Source organism: Octopus sinensis, linkage group LG9 (genome assembly GCF_006345805.1).
Source record: "Octopus sinensis linkage group LG9, ASM634580v1, whole genome shotgun sequence".
NCBI lineage: Eukaryota > Metazoa > Mollusca > Cephalopoda > Octopoda > Octopodidae > Octopus > Octopus sinensis.
This window is the reverse complement of record NC_043005.1, coordinates 62,942,709-62,967,441: the sequence shown is the minus strand read 5'-3', so window position 1 is coordinate 62,967,441 and position 24,733 is coordinate 62,942,709. Positions and strand designations below refer to the sequence as shown.

At 30.7% G+C, this 24,733-nt stretch overlaps 1 protein-coding gene across 11 annotated transcripts in view; it reads left to right on the top strand.

The window, feature by feature from the left end:
• The window catches only part of LOC115215814 (MAGUK p55 subfamily member 7), a 930,620-nt gene that overhangs the window by 77,240 nt on the left and 828,647 nt on the right, over window positions 1-24,733 (top strand). For all 11 annotated transcript variants that reach the window (XM_036506006.1, XM_036506002.1, XM_036505998.1 and 8 more), the window contains one exon: window positions 23,517-23,570. The gene's annotated coding sequence lies outside the window, so the exon portion shown is untranslated. The remainder of the gene's footprint in view (window positions 1-23,516; window positions 23,571-24,733) is intronic.

Below are 24,733 nucleotides of genomic sequence, written 5' to 3'. Positions count from 1 at the left end.
CTTTTATAAAGAATTAACCTAATTTTTCCATCTACACTATATTTCAGTCTCTCTTTTCTCTCGTAATCTTCAGATAATGTATTCCTTCAAGCTCTTACCATTATTATTGTTAACCATAATTTATTTTAGTTTGACTGATTAATTAAATATATTCATCCTTCAATAATTTACTGCTACTGATAATTGTTTAGCTCTACTTAAAATGTAGATATTGTAATTATAACTAAAGGATATTTTATGGCCAAATATTTATGTCAATACCTACTTAGATATGACTGTGATATAAGTAATCATAAGAAACGATTAAGCTTATAGCGGTGGCCAAAAATATTTTGTAACTTTAAGCAAATTTTTTTTAAATATATTCCATGCTAAAAATGAAATATTATATTAAGAAAAAAGTCTGGAAACAATTGAAAAGCAATTTAATTGGAAATAATAAAAATGTTCAGCATTACAGTCAAACATGCTTAGCTTCAGTGGCAATCTCTAACACCAACAACATTAATGTACTTTTATATTGATGGTTAGTGCTACCAGTTTGAAGACATAACTTACAATCATGGAGTCTTCTATCTTAAGTCAATTAGCTTGTTTCATAAACTAATAAGAGAAATGGCAGTGATTACGTTATAATCTACACATTAAATTAATCTCAAAAAAACAAATCTTTTTTTCATTTACATACCAGAAAAGAAATAATATCAATTATGTGTTAGAATAATCAAGATTCTAAACTGTATAGGTCAACTGTTCATTTCATTGTAAAACCACTTCCAGCAGCTTTGTTTCCTGGGCACCAAGCGTGTTCTAATTATATTTGCCATTGATACTATTTTAACCAACAATTAAGACATGTAAAGAGCTGCTAAATTGTGTTCTAATCAATATGGGAAAAACATCTTTCTTTCTTTTGAAAATCCAAATAAATAGATAAAGCAAAAGTAAACAATGCCATTAGTATTTTTCTCAATCTTTTCTATTATTGATCAATTTTGTATCTGTAATTGTATTTTATTATTGAATTATAAAAGAAAATTGTAATAATGAAAGTTAAGATGATGATGGTGATGATCATGATAAAAATATTAATAAGGATAATATTATTTGCAACAATGAAAGTACCCCAATCCATTAGTTAGAATTTTACTGTTTTTCTCAGTCTATTTATAAAATAATAAAAAAAATTGTTTGAACTTGTATAGTTAATATTTGTGCCAACCAAATCAAAGTAACAGATCTAAGGAATTCACAGTGATCAAAAAATGCAGAACAGCTTCCGATGTGTGGCCATCTTCCTTTATAGACTCTTTAAGTCAGCTATTGTAACTTTTTACCTTTATTTTTTTACTGTAATGCTTTTATGAATAATTTTTAATGACACTTCACATATATTTTTCTGTATTTCTATATTCATCTCATTGTAACTTTGTCACAAACAGTTTACAGAAAGAAAATGAAATAAGAAAAATACAAAATTATTAATAATTTTTTAATAAGTTAGAAATCTGCTAAATTATATTTCAAAACTTATACATCAATGAATGCATCAAATAACTTGTGTTTAGGTATGTTACCAAAATTCAAGTTATAGGATGTTATTTATGACTGTTATAGCAAGTCATGAGTTGCTTTCTGATGTCTTTTTCATCGCTTACTGGTTTTAGGTGATGTAATATGACCTAAGAGTAAAAAGAAGTTTCCCTTGCAATCTATCATAATACTCTTAGAGATTTAATTTCATGTAGAATTCATCATCATCATCATCATCATTATCATCATTGTTTAACGTCCTCTTTCCATGCTAGCATGGGTTTGACGGTTTGACCGGGGTCTGGGAAGATAGGAGGCTGCATCAGGCTCCAGTCTGATCTGGTAGTGTTTCTACAGCTGGATGCCCTTCCTAACGCCAACCACTCTATGATTGTAGTGGGTGCTTTTTACATTTAAACACATATTTGAACTCTTTGTCAGGAGTTGCAATAAATGACCCAAGATATTTTGTTCACTCTGTCAATTGTTAGTTGTTACCTTCAATATTTATTTAATAATATAAATTAAATATCAACAACTAAATTATCATTAAAGTATCATTGTCTAAAATCTAATTTTCAAGAAATTTATCAATATATGGTTTAGGAAAAAAATTTAATTCCCATAGTAATAGAAGTGACAAAAAAGTCATAGGCTAAGCTATTATGCTAATTTATAACAATTAAACTTTGAATAAATTGATTTTTTCTTGTTTGCTGTTTAAATCATAATTAGATAATACTGAACATATCACACTTTTAGCATTCTAACTCAATAAAGTAGATGCTGTTATTCTTACCATTCATAGTTATACATTCATAGTTATACCATTCATAGTTATACATAAAAGGAATCAGATGTGGTAAATAAAAGAAAAAACAGCACTGGTCAGAGATATGATACATATGGAGAATATCAGTTTAAAAAATGTCAAACCTTCTAAGTAGATAGAATCTGTGGAAAAGGGAAACTGAGAAAAATGTGGTGGATATGGCTCTAAAAAGGCAGACTCATGAGGTTGATGGCTACCTGGACAGAAAGCTGAATTTGAGATGTTCAACACAGGCAACATGAAAATTGGCATCAAATTGTATTACTATTAAGGCTCTCTGCCATAGGCATCTTCTTACAATGTACCAATGTTTTCATTACTCTCTTGTTTGTCACTCACTTTTTATCACTATCTCCTAACTTCTTTCAATATACTGTCTCTTTCTATCACCTTTTTCTTAGCTTCTGAAGTCTCTCTGACCACATCAGCAATGCATGACTGTGCTAGTGACATGTTAGAAAATGACCTTCTCTATACACTAATTTGTGTAAAAGAGAAGAACAAATGAACAGAGGTAATCCAGTAGAGAGAGGACACTCTTTTGTGTTGTTTGGAATGAGACAACCTCTCTGTTTCCAGTGAATGCATGGAGACATCATGGGGTAAAGACGATTCTATATCATTCTTGGAATAAGAGAATCTCCATAGTGCTGGTGTCATGACTGAAATTTATCCTGTATGCTCTGTGAACTAATTAATGTTTGGAAAAGCAGATAGCTGAAGAAACAAAACCACAAATGAAATATGTGAACAATGTATGGTTTCCTGATCTATCCAGGATTGTGATAATTAAATAAGAACTTATTTTGGATCATGACGTCACATTCAACTCATGCCAGCATGGAAAATGGATGTAAAATGAAGAGCTTAGAACTATTTTGGTATACTTAATGTGAAATATTTTCATCATCACCGTTATTTTAAAATATTATTTTCTACTTTTTCATATGGACATAGATTAAGAAAAAAACATCCAGTATATATTTTTAAATTACCTGGAACTTGTATCATTCTAATATTTTGTGTGTTTTGTAAATAACTTCATATTTAAACGTTTAATAAACTGAAATTGCCTCATTTCTTACTTGACCTGTCTCCTTTCTATAATCTTCACCATTATCTCAAAGTTTATTTTCATTCGGTAGATATATTTATACCAGTGTTGTATATTAACCAATACTTTTGATAACTGATTTCTCCATTCATTTAAGATATCAAATAAGTTTTACTTAGTTTTTTGTTGCTTTTATTGTTTGTTTTTGTTTTGTCTTTTGTTTTCATTTCTCTCTGATATAGTTATTACATGCTTGGTACTTCTTCTCTGCTGTTTGTAAACAAAGAATTGTTTTATCACGGAAACTTCCCACCCTACCATCTTGAAAACAAAAGAGTACAGTCCTTTATACACAGACATACCTACAAAGGACTGGGTGTTCATGGAATATCTTTGATCATTGCTTGGCTCACTCAGGGCCAACTTGAGGATAAACAACAACTCCTGTTCACTGAATATATTGGTTGTTCTTTTTATGCTTGCAGCTCCTTTACATGTTCTAAATAACACTTAGTGTCAATTCATTCTTATATATTGATTTTAGATCAATGAATAAAATGTGGAGCTGCTTGTTCATTACCATATATTTTTCTTTCAACACTCCAGCCATAAAAAAAAGAAAATTATCCTAACTTTGTTCCAAGCATCTCAGTTTTAACTGTGACAGCTTAGTCCTGAGTTTATATCATTTGAATTTTTTCTAAGCCATTACATTTTTATTTTCATCTAAAATATGACATTTTTCTTCAAGTCTTTTTCCTTTCTTCCAAATATTATTTGTTCTTTGCTTTGCATGTTTTGCTTATGTTTAGAACAAACATTAAACACATTTTCAAAAACATTCAGACATAAATGACTTGATGAAATAAAGCTGACTACATATTAGCAACAAAATATTCTGCATATTTATTCTAAAACTATGGATTATGTTTTTCTAAAAATTCAATTTTTGAAAGAATAATATCATAAATATTGTAATCAAGTATCTATATAATATATGCTAAGTATTCAATAGCCATTTGAAAATAAACATTTTGAATTATAAATGAAGCAAAAGAAAATAATATAAAAAATTTACATATATATTGTAATCACTTTTTAAAAGAACTTTCAATAAGAAAAACAAATTTCCGATATATAGATTATTAAAATTATTAGAAAGCAAATTGTACATACTTCAACAAAAGTTAAGCACATTTTCCTATTACTTTCCTAAACTTTCTTGAGTTTGTTAATAATCATTACATTTAAATTTAATTAATGTGATATTCACCTATTGATTTCAGTAGCTATTTTCACATCTTTCAGTCATTTCTCTCGTCTAGTTTCATTAATTGAAATCTATCAAATGATTTTAGACAGAATAGTAGAATAAATGTGAATAAATGTTTTCGAATTATAAATAATGATTCATTTCAATTTGGTACAAAGCCTATGATTAATTTTCTACTTTTAATACAGTGGGAATGCTGGTGATATAACTAACACTAATACCTGGCTGTTGTATATTTTATTGTCATTGTCATTTAAATTTTGATTAAACAGACCTATGATTTAAAGGCAGTTCAGATATGGCCATCCAATTTTAAGACTATATTATCAAAAGTATCTTCTCCATTGGTAGGCATTAAGGTGTAATGTGTACAAAATTCAGCTACTTTTTCTGAGGCGCTGAGTGTACACAGAAATTTCTATGGTTCCTTTATAAGGTGGTCCCAATTGTATCTCACAAACCTTAGATATAGCACACACACACACACACAAACACAGACACACACAAATAAGTGCAAGTACACATGTATGATTGAGAAATTCATTTTCCAACCACCATATAGTTTTGGGTTTAGCCTCACTGCATTGTACTTTGAACAAATACCTTCAACTATAGTCATGAGCAAACTATATATTCTTGTGTATGGTTTTGCTAAATGGAAACTGAAAGAAATTCATCATGTGTGTGTGTATGTGTTTATTTGTTTACTTCTGAAATCACATGTATAAAAGTCTGGTAAATGGTGTTTTCAGTTTCTCCTGTCAATAAATCTTTTGGTCACTTTGTTTTTTGAAGTTTTGTAGGATAAGAAATCCCTTGCTTGAAAATCATTTAGCAGTTTGCATAAGAAAAGGGTATCAAACTGTAAAATAATGCTTCAAATAGCATATTTGTCCAATCCATGCAAGCACTGAAAATCAGACATAAAGCAAATAAACAAATTTATATATTATAATTCAACTTCATATTTTCTCCTTACGTAGAGATTTTCCTCCATGAAATGATTTTAATTATAAATCACATACCTTAGTTATGCCATACATGTAATGATTCAACATATTTCTTTAATATAAAGCATTTGAGTTTTGTTTATAGTTTGTAATGACAAAAGACAAATTCTCAGAAAATTTTATGATACTGAAGTTCCTTAATTAATACTTTTTGTCCCTAAAGCTACATGATTAAATTAAAGTAAATCTAGCAAATTAAAGGTTATATAACTTTACAAAGGAGCTTATTTTATTGGACTTAATTGATAAAGATGTAGATAGTATTTACAGCAGAATTATCACAAAATTTATTGTTCTTCAGTTATTTATACATTACAATTCTTTTTTGTTTAATCAGGGCATTTAAACATGATGGAATATCTTAAATTAGTTTATTTTTTTCTTTATTCAGTTAATTCTTTTGATGTTGGCTAGAAGAAGAAAATAATAATACTTTAATAGAGAGATCCTGGTTGTATTTTAAGGGTAAACAACTGATAATTGAACACATTAAGCTGTCTTAAATAAATTACCTTTTGGCATGAAATCTGCTTTTTTTCTTTAATAGGAATTAAAAAAAGCATGCAATGAAAATTTTAAAAAATAGATTAAATATCTGGATCTTTACACTAGGGAAAAGTTCTAAATTGATATCAAATGAATCAAAATGATTATATTCCTTAGAACTAACTCGTAGTTTTTTTTTTCAGAAATGTTGATCAAAATATTCTTTGCTACTAACTTTAAGCATGTTACAAAGAAAAAGAAAACAAAGTAGGAATTTTGTTTTTGTTTTTTTTTTGCTTGATGCACATTCATAAACATATATACATCCATGTTTATGTATACAGTATGTGAGTTTATATACAGCGTTTCCAGCCTGATGGCATATTATGAACAGCTAGAAATTTTTGTAAAAGGTTTTAATCATTAATCTCCATGTGTTCATTTCTTGAAATTTATCCTTTATCTCAATGTTTGCTTTAAATTGTTGAACAAGACTTTGAAAGAACACCCACATCCACATACTCTTATGTCCAATGACAACATAAATATTTGGATGTAATGTGTCTATTTCAAGATGGAAAAATTGTATCTGAATTCTTAGAATATACACGAATGGTACATGGAACATTGTAGGATAGTAGAAAAAATTTCTTTAACTAATCTATATTGTATGGATGAGGAAATAAAAAATTTTAGCATATTTTCCTTCACTGAAGTTTTTTAGAATAAGCTCTCATTATCATTTAACACTGATCTTCCATGCTGGCAACAGATGGACAGTTTGACATGATCCAATTAGCTGGGGGACTGTATTGAGCTCCAGTCTCCGCTTTGGTATGGTTTTTATGGTTGGATGTCCTTCTTAATACGAATTGCTTCACAGAGTGTATTGGATGCTATTTACTTGATACTGCACAAGTAAAGGTTGCAGGTAGTCTAGGGAGAGGTAGCTTTTTGCTAGGTATTGAGATGTTAAGGGAAGATATGGGGACAAGTCCAGGGATTTTGGTTACCTGTCATTATATAGGAGTGGAGAGGAGTAGCTGGAAAGAAGATAAAGTTATTGGTGAGAAGGGGTCAGAGCATAATGTCAGAGCATAATATAAGTGAGAATATGGACAAAGAATAGTCAGGTGTATGTGGATAAGTTCATAGGCATGTGAAAGAACAGTGACAAGTGTTTATGGATAGAGCAGAGGTTTTAATGTAGTAAATGATGAACAAGGGTGAACAAGGGTGATGACAAGGTGTTGTCAATGTTAAATATCAGTATGGGGAAGAAGGTAAAAGGCTCAGGAAAGAGGAAGTGATTAGTGGCAATACAAGAAATGTGTGAAAAGCAGCAGTATAAGACTGTGCATAGATCGGAAAATTGGGGAAACCTGCAAATAGATCAGAAAATAAGGAGAGAGAGAGAGAGATGTATAGGGACAGAGATGAACATCAAAGGTACTTAATGATGTCTATAATGAGGAGAGGACAATGGTGGGGGTATCGAAAATAGATGTAAGAGCGTGTTGAGAGTGACAGTAGATGAGAAAGTGTTAGAGATGAGGTTTGGTAGCCCTAAGATGAAACCCAGAGAAGAGGGAGAGATAACTAGAGGTACAGACAGGAGTGAGAAGTGGAAAATAATGTGGGAAGGGATTATATTGAGAATGAGGGATGTATGTTAAAGAAAACAATCTCAAAAAGTGGGCGAGTAACCAGTAGCACAAGGGGAGGAAACATGCAGATTCTGCTGCCATATAATTACAATATGAATAGTGCTATTGTTAGAAAGAAGAAAGAAGGGGAAAGTTTGAAGGAGAGAGACTGGGTGCAGGGACAGAGCCGAGTGGAGAGATAGACATAAACTTAATACTTTTAGGACACCCTTTTTGACGTGATGATTAGGTCCTGTTGAACACAATGAAACTTCCAATAAGCTTAGTCTGTTGTCATCTCCCCTCTGAGGCTCAATATCTTGTGACCAGCCTTCAATCTATATGCATATATATTTTTATCCATGTGTTGAATCCAGATTACACCATAGTCATTTTGACTGAAATATACTTTTGCTTGCAATGTTAATAATGCCAAAATCATTCTAGATGCCCTTAATCCAGCTTTTGACTGATTCTGTGAATGTCAGTTGAATTCAGATTATTGTTGAGAATATGGTAGAAGAAATAAAAGGATAATAGACATTGCATGTTTTAATACAGAGGTAACAATTAAATGGAAGATACTAAGTGTTAGTTTTCTGAGGAATTCATGTTCATAGTTTTCAACAGAGAAAATAATTAAAAGTATGAAAATCTTATGGTAATTCTCCCATTATGTACATTCTTACGCAAAAACTTTATGCTTTATAAACTTTATAAACTCAATTTATAGATGTATTTTTAGAACCAATTTTGCATTATGCTCAAGTAAATCCAAAATAGGTTACATAAATTTCACAGTGAAGTAAACTTTCCATGTCATTATATCCACAAATATATAAATATAATTCAACTGTGAAAGAAATTGAGCCATCTCTTTTTGATATGTAGATAAACATGCTGCATACAATAATGTCTATGATAATTGCCTGATGAGCCTCACAGGCAAGATGAATCCCGATAAAAAAGAATGATAGTATGCTGTATGACAAAGACATCCAGCTAATGCTAACATGAAAAACAATAATTTCGATGATTTTCTGATAGAAAGAAATATTTTTTATTTTGTCAGGAATAGTGTGTGGTTGTTTTAGTTTAGTTTTCATTGACCTTTATTAAGTAACTTCAAAGCATTTTTTAATATCATTTCAATTTTTATGCTTTTTTTGTCATTTTCCATCCTAAATGATAGCACAATTACTAGATTATATAAAGTCACTCCTTCCCAATAAACATAAAGCTGAAGATTAAAATAAAATTTAGAAAACATTGTTATTTAAGTTTTAATTGCTGATTATTTCTAAAAGTTTATTTCAGTCATAGTAGGATAGTTGCAATAAACATGTCTATCATAAAGAAATAAAATAAATTCCATTTTATGTTTCTCATAAAACTTTTGGTTAATGTGAAATTGTACATTAAAACAGGTCTATATTTTATAATTATTTGCAACCCAACTCATATTGCTGTTGTTCTGAAGTGAAAAACAATCAAGTCTTTATAAAACAAATACCTGAACATAATTCTTTATGGTTGTAAATTGTATAAGTTTTCAAAGAACCTAATTTTATGCTATACATTTATCATAAAATGTCTGTAGTAGTTACATCTGTAATTTGATAAAATCTAAATAAACTCCACAATTTTTGATAGAATTACAACAATAATCTTTATAGCTATCGAAATTATACCATAATAATCTAAAAAAAAAAAATGTTGCACTGCATTCATTGTCACAAAATTGGTCATCTCTAAAATAAAATCCTCAATCTTATATTTTGAATCTTTTTGAAATCTTTCTTATCAGAATAGGCATCATCATTATCATAACTGACGACTACCATCATTGCTTCTGTATGAATTAAAACAATCATCATGGCAGTGAAAATCTACTTTGCAGCAGCAATCACCATTATTGTTACAACAATTCTGACTATAGGTTATATATCTTAATATTATAAGAGTATCATTATGACTGTTTACTTTGGCTTGAAGTGAGGAATGCAATCTGAAGTGTTTATCTCTTTTATAAAGGCGACAAAAATGACAATAGTAAAGCAGTATTTAGTTTCCTAGAATTTACCTTTACACTTTGGCACTTAGTACTATGATAATTTATATAATGAAGCCATCATAAAACTCTTCCATAAAGTTCCATTTCCCAATTAATTTTTTTTAAATTTTAGTATTTTAGCTCTAAAAGAAATATGATACCATTTTTATGAGTTATTTCTTTATATGCTAAGTATTTTTTAAAATACATTTCTCATGTAACCTCTGAACCAACCATACTACATTTTAAAATTTAAATATTAAGAAAGCAAATGAGTTTTTAATGATAAAAAATAGATAAATGTTTTTTTCTGGTGCATTCAAATCATTCTGTTATTTAATTTTAGTTATTTTAATAGGAATCATTTCTGTTGTAGTGAAATGAGATACAGAGGAAGAATTTGTGATTCATATATTGATTGGAATTAAACAAATCTGTTCCCTGTTAAAAAAACAAAAAACAAAAACAAAAAACAACCCATAGTGACATTGTTTTAGATTCCTCAATTGCTATGTAGCTGTGTATAAAGTACATTTTTATGCTTATTTGTTTTTAATATCCTCTTAATGGAAGTATCCTAAAATAGCATTTGCAATTCAAACAACATTTTTCATGCTCTTTACTTTCTATTGCAGTCAATTTCTATTTAGCCAGCAAGAAAGAATTTTACAATATTCTGCCCTATGTTTTGTTTTAAATTGGTTGATGCGAAACTGATCTATTCACTGGAAATGTTTAATAAATTGTTACCTCTACACTAGCTGCAGCTATTATCTTATTTTCAAGTATTTCTCCCTTTCCCCATTCTTTTCAATTTCTCAGCATATTTGTTAAGTCTGTCTTTATTCTTTTTTCTATCTCTCTTCACAATGTATATAGTCTTTATTTATTTAGGATTTGAAAGATAGTTTCTTAGCTAATCACCCTAAAATAATCCTGATGTGCTGCAGTTTTATATCAACATCATTGTTGTTATTGTGTTATCTTCATAAAATTTTCAAATAGAAATCCAATCTATTAAATTTACATGTATATCAATTACAGTATTATATTCACCTTTATTTCAAAAGTGTAATATATTCTAACAGGCTAAAATAATCAAGTAGGTGAAGTATCAGCCTTATAATTCCACTTCAGATATTTTGCAGTATCAATGAAAAAATGTAATTTTATTTGTTCCAGCTTACTTAGCAAATTTCTGACAAAATAAATTGATAGATTAATATACTCTATTCATGCTTAACCACACAGAATTCAGAACAAAACAGAACTATATAAGTCTCATAGGTGCCTTGGTAAGAGTAGTGATTATTGAAATAATAACTGAAAAAGTCTACAGCTAAAATATTTTGATAACTTTATACAGAATTTAATAACAACAAAAAAAAAAATTAAATTATGGCTGTACAGGAAGAAGCTTACTTCCCAACCATGTGGTCTTGACTTCAGTCCCACTGCACAGCACCTTGGACAAGTATGTTCCATTATAACCCTAGGCCAAAACAAAGCCTTGAGAGTGAATTTCTTAGAGGGAAATTGAAAGAAGCCTGTCGTATACATGTGTCGGGAGTATGTGTGTGTGTGCATGTGTGTGTGTGTATGCATGTGTGTGAATGCCCTACTACTGCTTGATAACTGGTGTCAATTTGTTTACAGCAAAAACAAAGAAAAAACCAATAGAATAGGTACCAGGTTTAAAAATAAGTAGAGGGATCAATTTTTTTGACTAAATTCATCTAGATGGTTCCTGGCATGGCTGAAGTCCAAAGACTGAAACATGTAAAAGATGAAAGGTATATCAAAATTAAATAAACCTAGGCATTAGTGTGTGTGTGTGTGTGTTCTGTGTACATTGAACAACAGTTTAAAATAGGCCATGTGTGGACTAGGTATAAATATCTAACAATGTTGAAAAATAACTGAATAAATATTTAACCAGAAATCCATGAAAATCTTTGGAAGGCTCAATTTCCAAAATCCTAATCAACAAACAACACCTAAAAGTCTTTGGTAATTTTTCTGAGGGAAGCAGCCAAAGCATATTCTAATTTGATGCTTCTTTTATGTAAGCAAAATCATAGATAATCCTTGATAAATCACATGCGTAATTATTTTAATCAAATTATTTACCAAACCATTTTTATATCTAAGTGTTGGTAAATCAAATAGGCATATGTGGAATGCATTTTCCTAATGATTTAATTTTCCACAGTGTCCAGATATTCAACTGTGGAGCTATCAATCCATAGTGTTATTCATGATACACAGCAACCATTACAAAATTTTATTCAAAATCTCTCAGCTTAATGTATGCTAAATATCCAAAATTGCTTGTCACTTTATTCACTGCTTTTTAACTGTTAATATTCCACTGCATTCCTAAAATTTTGTTATTAACCGCATAACAGTTGAAAACCTGTAATAATTTCTTCACATTTCGAATATTCTGCTTATGCAGTTAAATGGTTAGATTAGGAGTGGGAGAGAAAAGAGTTTAGTGAAATGAAATGTAATAGTAGTGACAGGTAGGAGAAAGTGTTTGAATGGTTAGTAGAAGGAAGATGTAAAGAGATAGACAGAGAAGAGTTTTTGTAGCAGGGGTGAGGTATCAGCAAGAGAGTGGAGAAGAGGAATGTTGTTATTTTACGCAGTTAAAAGTTAGTAGAGGAGAAGAAAGGAAAGGATGTTTACTGGAGGGGATATAGGAGAAAGGGAATATTATTTGCAGACATAATCAGCTGCACTTATACAGAGAACTGTCGTATTTGCCAAGGTGGTGGTGCCTTCATTAGGGCTATTGTTTAATGAAGGTAATGGTGGTTGCAATGTGGGGACAGCAAAGAGAATAATTTTTTATTGAACTAATTTTTTTAAAATTTGTTAGTCACTTAACATATGCACTTTTGTATAATTAATTTCCTGCTAAGCTAAAGCTTCCCATCTATGTATGTAACTAGCTATGGAATAAAACTAAAGACATAAAATTTACATTATTCATAAGACAGTTGACTGATACTACTATGGAACAATGTCCAAGAAATATTATTTGTAAGACAATTGGCAGATCATCATCATCATCCCCATCATCATCATTTAGCGTCCGTTTTCCATGCTAGCATGGGTTGGACGTTTCAACTGGGGTCTGTGAAGCCAGAAGGCTGCATCAGGCCCAGTCTGATCTGGCAGTGTTTCTACGGCTGGATGCCCTTCCTAACGCCAACCACTCCGCGAGTGTAGTGGGTGCTTTTTATGTGCCACCCACACAGGAGCCAGACGGAGCTGGCAAACGGCCACAAATGGATGGTGCTTTTACGTGCCACCGGCACAGAGGCCAGTCGGGGCAGTGCTGGCAACGGCCACAAATGGATGGTGCTTTTTACCTGCCACCGGCACGGGGGCCAGGTGAGACTGGCAACGGCCATGAACGGATGGTGCCTTTTACGTGCCACCGGCACAGGGGCCAGGCGAGGCTGGCAACGGCCACGAACGGATGGTGCTTTTTATGTGTCACGGGCACGGAGGTCAGTCGGGGCGGCGCTGGCAACGGCCACGATCGGATGGTTCGCTTACTTGTCACCGGCACTGGTATCACAGCCGCAATTTCCATTGATGTTGATCGACTTCGATTTTGGTTCTGCTTTCTGATATCTGATTTGATTTGGTTTGATTTGATTTTGATTACCAGATAAATAAATATTTGATTACCAGATAAATAAATATTTTCAATTAAGGCATATATATTCTTTACTCATTTAGTCTTTTGGATTGCAGCTATCCTGAGGCACCACCTTCAAAGGTTTAATTAAGCATATTGATTCTGGGACTCATTTTAAAGTTTAATACTTATTTTATTAACAAGTATTTGTTGAACTGCTACGTTACTTGACATAAACAACATCACCAATTTTATATAACATAAATTTAACCACAAATATTATCTGTAGCAATTTTTTTAAGCGTGTCTGCACCTCTTTTACTGATATGCCCTTTTAGGATCTACAGCTCAGTAAAGCGGTTATTATACTTCATTCACTGGGATTATGGGTTCAAGTCTAACCATAAGAACTTTTCACTGATATGAAAATAAGAATGCAATTAAGATTTGTTAAAGCTTTATCTACAGAGTCAAACAGTGGCAGACTACTATAGATATATTATGTCTTTGATTTCATTCCATAGTTAAGATTGTTTACTTCTTGGCATAAAGTGAAAAAGAAGTGACATGTGTATAACACAGAACATCATTTTCAAAGGAGTCCCTACAACTGTACCTTCAACACTACCCAAATCAAAAGAATGACAAAATTAATGTAGTTCAGCTTCAAGTACTTTAGTTGATCTTTCTAGATACAATGGGAATTGAGAGAATTTTCGACTGATGAAAGGCAAAGATAAATTCAGAATATAAAAATGTGTTGCTGAATATATGACACTTGATCCCCTTTTACATTACATTAAGTTTTTCATATTTTCCACTAGTCATCAGGATGCAGATGGGCTGGCACAGGACTGCCAGCAATGGAGAGTTCTAGTGGATCTGGTCAGCTATATGCATGATGTCACCTCTGAACCACTAACTTGGAATGACTTCAGTCCCATCAAGCAAGAGCATGAAGCAAGCCAAGCCAAATCCCCTAGTCCATTACTTACAACACTTAAAGTTTTAACTCATGAAGTACAAGCATTACATTCCTGAAAATTTTGCTATCAGATGAAACCAATTTCCACATTTTCTTTCATGTTACATAACATGTAATTCAATGAGAAGTAGGGTCTAAATTTCAGAATTCCATATCATTCAACTACGGTAAAAGTTGAATAATGTTCTTAAGGCCGCAATTTACTCACAAGCAGCATCTTTCAGAGCTTGTCTCTAATTCAGTTCTTAATCAAATGGAAAACTGTTAACATTTTTGAAGAGGACTGGCCTCTAGCTACATTTTGGCATAAAAAAAATTGAGATTTGATCCAGTAGAAAAATTTTATATCAAAATTTGTAGCAACATTATAGGAAAGTTAGTAACACCATTAATCAAGTTTAGATCTAAATACCTTTTTTATTTTAAAAACAAAATATTTTTATCTTAGCTTTGATGATAGATGAAAGCAAGAAGAATTACATAGATTTAGTCCCTTGCAACAAAAATTTGTATAAAAAAGTTGTGAGGTAAAATATGAAGAAAATATAAGGCAAAAAATTGGATTTAAGTATAATTAACTTTTTTATTTTAAAAACAAAGTATATTCTAATGAAGATTAAATGATAGAGCTCAATTCAAGGAATTCATGGTATTAATCTCATGCAATGAAGTTTTAAAAGTAAAAAGTTATGAGTGTTTGCTTCTCAAATTTGAGGATGATAATATAGTTATATACTTTTTATGAATATAGTTCTATAAGGAAACTTTTAATATATGTCACCAGACTTTTAATATATGGTACCTGTGGTACCACTGAGGTAAGGACAAAATTATCAATGGCACCGCTAATTGACACATTTGACACACTATTAATTAGCACAATAGCATAACCTAGAAGAATGATAGATTACATTGAAAAATGCAAGCAAGAGAAATAATATTCTTAAGATTATAAACCTGAAAAATTACAGGACAAGTTATTACACTTGGAAAAGTTCAGGACAACGCATTATATCTTGTAAAGTACAGAACAAAAACACTTTTACTTAAAATATTGCAGCTAAGGATAAAATTTGAATATTAAAACTTATTTGATTTTAATTTACAAAGTAACATTATAATTAAAAAAGGTACCATCATTTCAGTAAATATTGAGACACTAGAATACTTAAAAATGAGAGCTAGAAGTAAAGTTTAATGCAAAGTAGAACAGCATATATAGTAGGCAAATCCATTATGTAAAAAATAGGCATTGGGTCAAGACTAAAAATGGGAAGACTTGGCAATAACTTAGGCAATAACTCAAGCAAATTTTACTGTGAATTTGTTTTTATAGGTAGAATTTACTATAATATATAACTAATTTTTTTATATTATTCTATTCATTGTACTAACTAATTATGTACTACTACTATTTTTTATGACCTATTTTCAGATTTCTAATAATTAATTAATAATTAGAAAAATGAATTTTTTAAATGCAAAAAATATTTTGAGTTATTTTTTCTTTTTAATAGAAATAACAAGTAATAACAAATAGAAGTAATAAATTTTTTAGATTTAATAAAAGCTAATATTTTTAAAATTTAAATATTTAATTTGAAATTTTATCCTTAGCTGCAATATTTTAAGTTAAACTTTTCTTATTCTGTACTTTACCAGATGTAATAAATTGTCCTGAATTTTTCCAAGTGTAATAACTAGTCCTGTAATTTTCCAGGTTTATAATCATAAGAATATTATTTCTCTTGCTCACATTTTTCCATGTAATGTTTTCTAAATTTTATTGGAAAAATCAGTTGACAACAATATTCAAAAACACCAACAATAAAACAAATTCTTGAATTTTCTAGCAGTATTTCTGAGAGTACAAAATTATATTTTTGGTGGAAATAATAAAGACATTGTAATTTGAACCTCTCTTAAAGTCAACTTATCAAAATTCCATGATAAATGAACTCCTAAAATATGTAATAGCTGTCATGAAATTAATTACTAAGTTGCAAGAAATCTAATAAACATTTGTCAAATATACATTTTCAATGCTTTATGTTTCCACAATGTCCAAACATTCAACTGTTGAGTCATTAATTCTAATCATATTATTTATGATACATAATAACCATTAATAAATTTTGTTCAGAAGCTCTCGGCTGGAAGGGAACTAAATGTACAACAGGTAATACCTGTAACTTCAAAATTCAATCTGTTATGATTTATTTAGGCTCAGGCATGGCCACATGGTTAAGAAGTTTTGCTTTGTAATCATGTAGTTTTCTAGTAAAGTCAATCAATACCTTGTGAGTGCGTTTGTTTGATGGAAACTGCAAGAAACCCATTACATGTGTGTAAATGTCTGTGAAAATGAATGAATGTTGACTTTCTATGTTTTTTCCCTGCATGAGCAAAACCAATTGCTCAGCAGCTTCAAACATCTTATGAATAAAAGTCCCTTGATTGTAAAACAGTTAGAGGCTGGTGACAGGAAGAGCTTCCAACCCATGCAAGCATAGGAAAATGGATGTTAAACAAAGGTGTGAAGTCTGATCGAGAAATATATTGTCTCAGGGCATTTGCAGAACCTTCCAGATAGTGAAGCTATTGCAGTTGTAGGTTAATATCTGAAGAGATGTGGATAGGAAAAATGTTCCAATGGGTTACAGTTCTGCAAAGAATGGAGTTGGGTAAGAGTTTTCATACAAAGGCTGGAGGTGACGTTCACAAAGTAATTCACGTAAGTTTGTATGATGGACTACACAGTTTGTTACTTTGCAAGAACAAATGCCGTAGTAATAATTCTTTCTAATTTTGGCACAAAACCAGAAATTTTGCGGGGAAGGATAAGTCAATTACATTGACCCCACCCCAATGCTCAACTGTTATTTACTGTTAAACTGTTATTTACTTTACTGATCCCAAACAGATAAAAGGCAATGCTGGCATACCATTGTCATAATGGTAGGAGAGGAAAATTATATATTAGATAGTGATTTATGATGCTCGTGATAAAAAAATCTTTGACCATTTGGCCATCCCCAGTTTAAGGAACACAGAAATTCGAAATGTATGATGTGTTTTCTGAATAAAATTGGTATCCCTGTCGACTTAAGTTTACATTTCTTTTAGAGTGAAATATTATTCAAAACCTGTTAGTGGCAAGTTGAAATATTAAATTAAGTAAAGATTTTATTGGAAATGTCAGGATGATGAATCAAAGGTTTGAATTGTAAATGGTTTGTCACTAATAAGTTTATACAAGTAAGCAAATAATTGCGTGCATGTGTGTGTAAGTTTATATTTTACATTTTTTCTTTTATTTGTTAACTAACAACTTTAATAAAAATATAGATTGATTCATACTTGCTTAATATCCTTTCCTCTCATGACATGTCTTGGCTTTATCAATAATTTGAATATATTAAATGGAGTAAAAGTATGCAATAAGGAAGAAATTATTAAAATTTAAGATCAAATAGAAACATTATGGTGTGAAACATTTGCCATATAAAAATTTTTTTAATCAATTTTAGTTTTCTTTTCAAAAAACTTCCAAGATGAGCATTTTTTGAAATGATTTCATGAATTCTTGAAAATACAGCTGCAAAAAGTAAGCAAATGTTATCTAAAAAATAAATAGATATTACCTAAAGAAGTAAAATAAAATGTCCCAAAAAAAATTTTACTTTTGAAATGTTTGGTTATTTATGAAATAAATAATTCATGTTTTATATATTTTAACCAATATCAAATATAAAACAGAGACAGTGAAGTTAAAAATAGATATTTAGAGGGCAACTTTACGGTCGGATCAATAGAAATATGCAGTCTAGGCAATTAGGTAGGAAAAGATATATTAATAAGATATCATATATACACTGCGTTTATTCGGGAGCCTGTTTTTATATTGAATGAGTTGTTTTCAGAGTGAATTATGGTACTGTTAGTATAAATTTAGTTTATACTGCCTGACAATGAAAAGGAAGTCATGCAGTAATTACGACTGCATTAAAAGGATGGATAGATATTTTGTAGTGTTAGAGTTTATATTTGTGCTGTCTGACAAACCACCAGTAATTATTCTTTTTTAAGATTTTTGTTTCAACTCTACCCTCTCAACCAATTCAGATGGCACATGTAGCAGGCCTGGCAATACAGTAAAGATGTCTAACATATGCTTGATGAAAAATGTGCTAACCTTGCCAGAGTGGTGATAAGATGATTAGAGATCAGGAAAAATTAATGAAGTTAAAACTAGATCCATTTGGCTAATACAAAGCGATGTGATTATACATTGTAAGGCATTCATTCCAGATTCTATTATTTCTGCTGTCTCGAATGATTTCAAATTTTGGCACAAGGCCAGCAATTTCAGGGTAGGGATATGTTGATTACATTGATGCCAGTGTTCAACTGGTACTTAATTTATCAACCTCAAAAGGGTGAAAGGCGAAGTTGACTTTGGCAGAATTTGAACTCAGAATGTGAAGATGGATGAAATGCCACTAAGCATTTTACCTAGCATGCTAACAATTCCGCCAGCTTGCTGCCTTATCTCTACTCTTATATTGGCTATTATCTCTTCTTAATAGGCACAACCTCTTTTCTTTTTTTTCTATTGAATCAACTTTAACATGAAGAAAGGCAAGATGAAAAGCTAGTCTATTCTAAAGGATGAAAACTTAAGTATGGTAAAACTTAAGTTCAGTGCCCTTTATTTGTTGCAAACTTCGTTCTCTTGTTTTGTTTATTTCATAGAATCATTTTATTTCAACAAAACAAAATATGGCATAATATTTCAGCAAAATTAATGCCTATGAACTAAATCCAAACTAAGATTGCTGAAAACTATAATCTGCTCAAATGTCCAAAATAAATTAGTCTTGTCTGCAACCAGAATATTAGTCTCCACAGCGTAACATTAATCAATAATGATCAATACAAAAATGCCTCAAAGCCAATTACTTATTTTAAAAGGGTTTCAGGACTAACTAATTTAGGTTTAATAATGAGCACAACATATTACATGATTTGAATGTAAAAAGAAATTATTTCATTTACCTTAATTATTTGCCAGATTAAATTTGTGGAAACTAGTAAGATTTGTAAAATTATGATCGTAATCATGATTTTATTGGGGTTTTTTTTCAACTTTACAGGAGATTTATTGTTTATAAAAATCTCTCTTTCTCTTCACCTGTCTTTCCATTTCTCTTTGTCTCTCTTTTTGTGTGCCTATACTTCTCATTCTGTTTGTCTTCTATATACAGAATATGCTTCACCTAAATCTTGGCATCATTCATTCAAAAATGCTATCTTTAAGTTACTTGTGTTCCTTCTATTTCAAGTACTTTAAAAGAATACTTATGTACAGCTATGAACACACACACACACACATTGACATAAACCAAGTAATAAACCAATATATTTATCTGGTCTTTTATTTACCACTTTTATCTTTCTCTTTTATTTACATATTCAACATGCTACCATGTTGCAACAGTTTTGCATTAATTATATTAAATTATATATTTCATTTTGAAACTGATGCCAAACTGATATTATGAGGACTGTATTTCTGATACAAAATATTTAACATCTGTCTTCTATGCTAGCAAGCTGGAGAGCTCTGCTAGGTTCCAGTCTGATTTTGCTTGGTTTCTACTACTGATGCCCTTCCTAATGCCAACCACTTTACAGAGTGTGCTGGGTGCTTTTTACATGGTAGCAGCATGAGAGCTTCTTACGTGGACCAGTATGAGTGCTTTTTATGTGAACCTGCATGAAGGCACTTGCAAAGCAAAAATAAAATACTTAACAAAAAAAAAAACAACATACTTTAAATTTTATTATTTGTGTTTCTAAACTTTTGTCTTACTTTTTGATTTTATAGAAATACATTGTTTAAGGTTTTAAGGTTGCAGTTTACTAGAATCATGGCATTTTTCAATTTAGGTTCAGAAGTACAAAGTGTGCCATAAATATATCTTAGAGCAAGGAATCTTATTTTACAAAGTTTTGCTGGAAGGACGGGATTTAGAAAATGTTTGCTCTAAAATACGTATCTTCCTTGATATACATATATAATGCTAGGAGTGTGAAGGCACATGGTTCTGTGGTTAGAGCGTTGAACTTATGACCATGAGGTTGTGAGTTTGAATCCCGAACCGGGCTGTGTTGTGTTCTTGAGCAAGACACTTTATTTCACGTTGCTCCAGTTCACTCAGCTGTAGAAATGAGTCATGATGTTACAGGTGCCAAGCTGTATCGGCCTTTGCCTTTCCCTTGGATAACATCGGTGGCATGAAGAGGGAAGGCTGGTATGCATGGGCATCTGCTGGTCTTCCATAAACTACCTTGCCTGGACTTGTGACTTGGAGGGTAACTTTCTAGGTGCAATCATCCCATGGTCATTTATGACTGAAGTGGGGTCTCTGAGTGCTAGGAGTAACATCTGGTGTTGTAAAGGCGGGAGCTTTTATTCAGTTGCTCAATCTGCTAAAAATGACAGCTAAATTCCCCCAAAATCACATCATCTCATCTTAAAGACAGGGAAAATACATTGGATAATATAGTCCCTGCTATACAAAACAACAAACTGAAATCCTTTTGATCAAGGGTCTATGTTATCAGGGAAACTCATCTAAACAACAACTTCATGAATACATGCAAATGTTTACATTTGAACATTTGTAAATTGTCCAATCCATAAAAACAGAATCAAAATGAAAAGCTATTAACCTAAGATTTAATATTATCTTTTGCAAAAACCAATTAGCCATAAAAGCATCTCATTTTTTTTTAAGTGTTTATTCAGTTAAATGGACACAACTATATTACCAGAACTTATTTTACTGATTCTTGAGTGAAGAATGACATTTGAAGAAAACTAGTACCTTATGTCGATATACATGCTTCACCAACTCATAAATTTGATGCTGATATAAATACTGGTGACTCTGTAACCATCGTCTTCTACCTTTTCTCCATCATTTACATTATATATCATTTTGTTTCTTTATTTAATTACTATAGCACTAGCTGACCCTGTGCTGTCAAAATGACAGCTAATTGTAGTATTTTATATATAAATAAGGCACAAAACAAGGTACATAATAATCACAGTTAAAACATACACATACTTCCCTTGTTCATACACACACATATACTCAGAGTGGAAATGCTGTTTGATTTTTCTTTTCAGTGTTGAACATTCACCATCCCATTTCCATTGCACACACACATACTTCCCTTTTAAATACACACACACATACTCACACAGAGTTGAAACACAGATTTTTATTCACCCCTTCTTTCATTATTCATCTATCACCCCTTCACATCTCATTCATGTGTTGTAACAGAAAAGCAGAAGATATATGATGCACTCTTTGCCACTTTCTTTCTCTCATTGCTATTACTTTCTCTCACTCTTTCTCTCAGTCAGGGCTATTACTCTCACTACTTCTTCATTGAATTACTATTTTCTCTCCTCTCCCTTCACTTATACTACTGTTTCTCCTACTCTATCTCCTTGATTTTGGACAAAAAAAAAAAAAATATATATATATATATATATATATACATACACATATATACATACATATATATATATATATATATATATATATATATATATATATATATATATATATATATATATATAAACACTACACTCACTATTACATTAGGAGATGTTTGAATTTATTAAACAGATGATTTTGATGATCAGTTTATGGAAAGATTTTATGTAAATAATTATACTACTTGTTTAAAAAATTACTATATTTTTAATTTTATAACATATTTTCATGTTAAGTATACACGTCAGTGATACCCAAAATTTATCAATTCCTTCATGCATATATGTCAAGTTACAAATTGAATCTGCATATCTATCACATTCCATTCATTAATATATGCCATACTTTAACTTTAATTAGTCACATTTTTATTCTTTTTAAGCTTTACACTTTTACATAAGGAGTTATCTTCATTTTATATAATTAAGGAAATTTTTTTTTAAATAAATGTAACCATGTTATATTTAAGTTACCCAAAAAGAAAACATTAAAATTTGTCATTATAAATGAGTATTTGAAACTTATATAAATGTTGAAGGTGTCATAACTTGAGCAAAGTTTACATGATAGATGTTTGTTAATTTTATACAGTAAATCTATTTAAATTTATTTAAACATAATTCATCTGAATAGCATAAAAAGTTTTAGTTGCACATGTACTTGTATCAAACTGTAAAAAAAATAATGATCTTAGTCACACAGTCTCTTAGTGTTATATTTTATGTTTACATAAACTATATTTGACAAGTATATTATGAGCCAATGGGAAGGCCTCTATATGGTTACTTGACCTGCCAGAAATAGCAGCCTTATCTCTCTCAAATAATATCCTACTATATTAAAAATAGGGAGGATACATTGGATATATAAAAAGGGCAAATAATCACAACCAGGATGCTTTCAATCATGGGTCTATTCAATCAGCATGGCCCTAAGGTTAAACAACTATAACAACATAGATATTTTATTAACTAATTAAATTTGGCAAATGAAGACAACTTTGAAAAGTTTTAAATTTAGAAGTCTCATCTCATATACTACTCTGAACAATTTTACATTGATCAGCAGTCATGATGTGAGGGGAAAATCTGTTTAAGAGTTGAAAATGATCTACTATAATTAATTATATCATTGAATTTTGATATTGTGAATGTGTTTTTGTTGTAATTTTTGTGATTGAAATGTTCTATCTGCCCAAATAGATCTCAATAAAATTAACATAATAACTCCAATCACAATTGTACCCATCATTATTAATTTTGATGCATCATCATCTGCAGAAACAGTTTCCCTTCTACCATCATTACAATCTTCATCAAACTTATTACCATTATCATCATAACAATTATGATCACTGTATTTCATTGTTTAATTCTTACCATGCTTAATATACTTTGTTCTCGTTCCAGATATGTTCTAATTAGGATGGTTTTCATCAGAAGTGACTGGCAAATGATAAATAGGTGAGCTTTAATTTCATCAATGCCTTTCTGCAATTCAATGTTCCAGATTACATATAGGTTTTCCAATTTAGTTTACTGAATGTGAGAATTAATACAAAATTTCATTGTACAATGAATGCAAGACTTGCTTAGGTGTCAGCTCATTTACAATTCATGTGGAATGTTTGGCAATTAATATTGATTTCTGACATTCAAAAGATTGTAAGACAAAATTATTAAATAAGTAGATATTTAGTAGTCAAAGATGCTAATTAATACACAAATGTGGGCATGTTTATGCATGTGTTCACTCAGATATAATAAAGGAGGTTACTTCGTTTGATGGAACGTGACGAGTAGTCTTAAGACTTCTGTTCAATCTTGGATGGTATTTAGTCATATAACTTATGGAGTTTAATTGATTATAAATTACTGAATTACACAGCATTTTCTATTGAATTGTTTTCCTTTTAGATCACTTTTGTTTTACCTTTATTATTCAAACCTATATTGGCTAATAAACTCTGACCTATTTGCTCAGATTGAGTATTCTACAGATCATTAGGTGCTGAACCCATATATGAAATTTCACACTGCAAAATATTATAGTTGCTTATTTTCCCCTTAGAATATTGTATAGAGATTAAAGTCAAAAACTACCAAAATAAACACGTTTTATCGAACATGAGGGAATGCAACTCTCAAAGTGAGCATCTTAAAAACAGATTCAGCCACAGATCATATGATTTCATAATTAGTGCACAAAATGCACTTTTTAATCGTCAGTGCAGGTATAATCAAGACACATAAAAAATGAACAAAAACATCAACATACCAGACGAACACCAAATGTATCCTGCATAGTACATAGAGTTGTTCACTCATTATATATCTATGTGAGAGGTGGGCTTTTAAGAATTATGATAGGTTTGACTTTAAGAGTCCTTTGTAGTGTGAGGCATTTATGTATAGTAATGCCCTATATATATATATATATATATATATATATGTGTGTGTGTGTGTGTGTGTGTGTGTGTGTAGACACATGCTGCACACACATACACATGTGTATAGATACATACACATGCACATACATATGACCAGTTTTCATAAATTTACCATTTACCAAATTTCATTCATAAGCTTCAGTTAGCCTAAGGCTTATAGCAGATGTACTACACAGT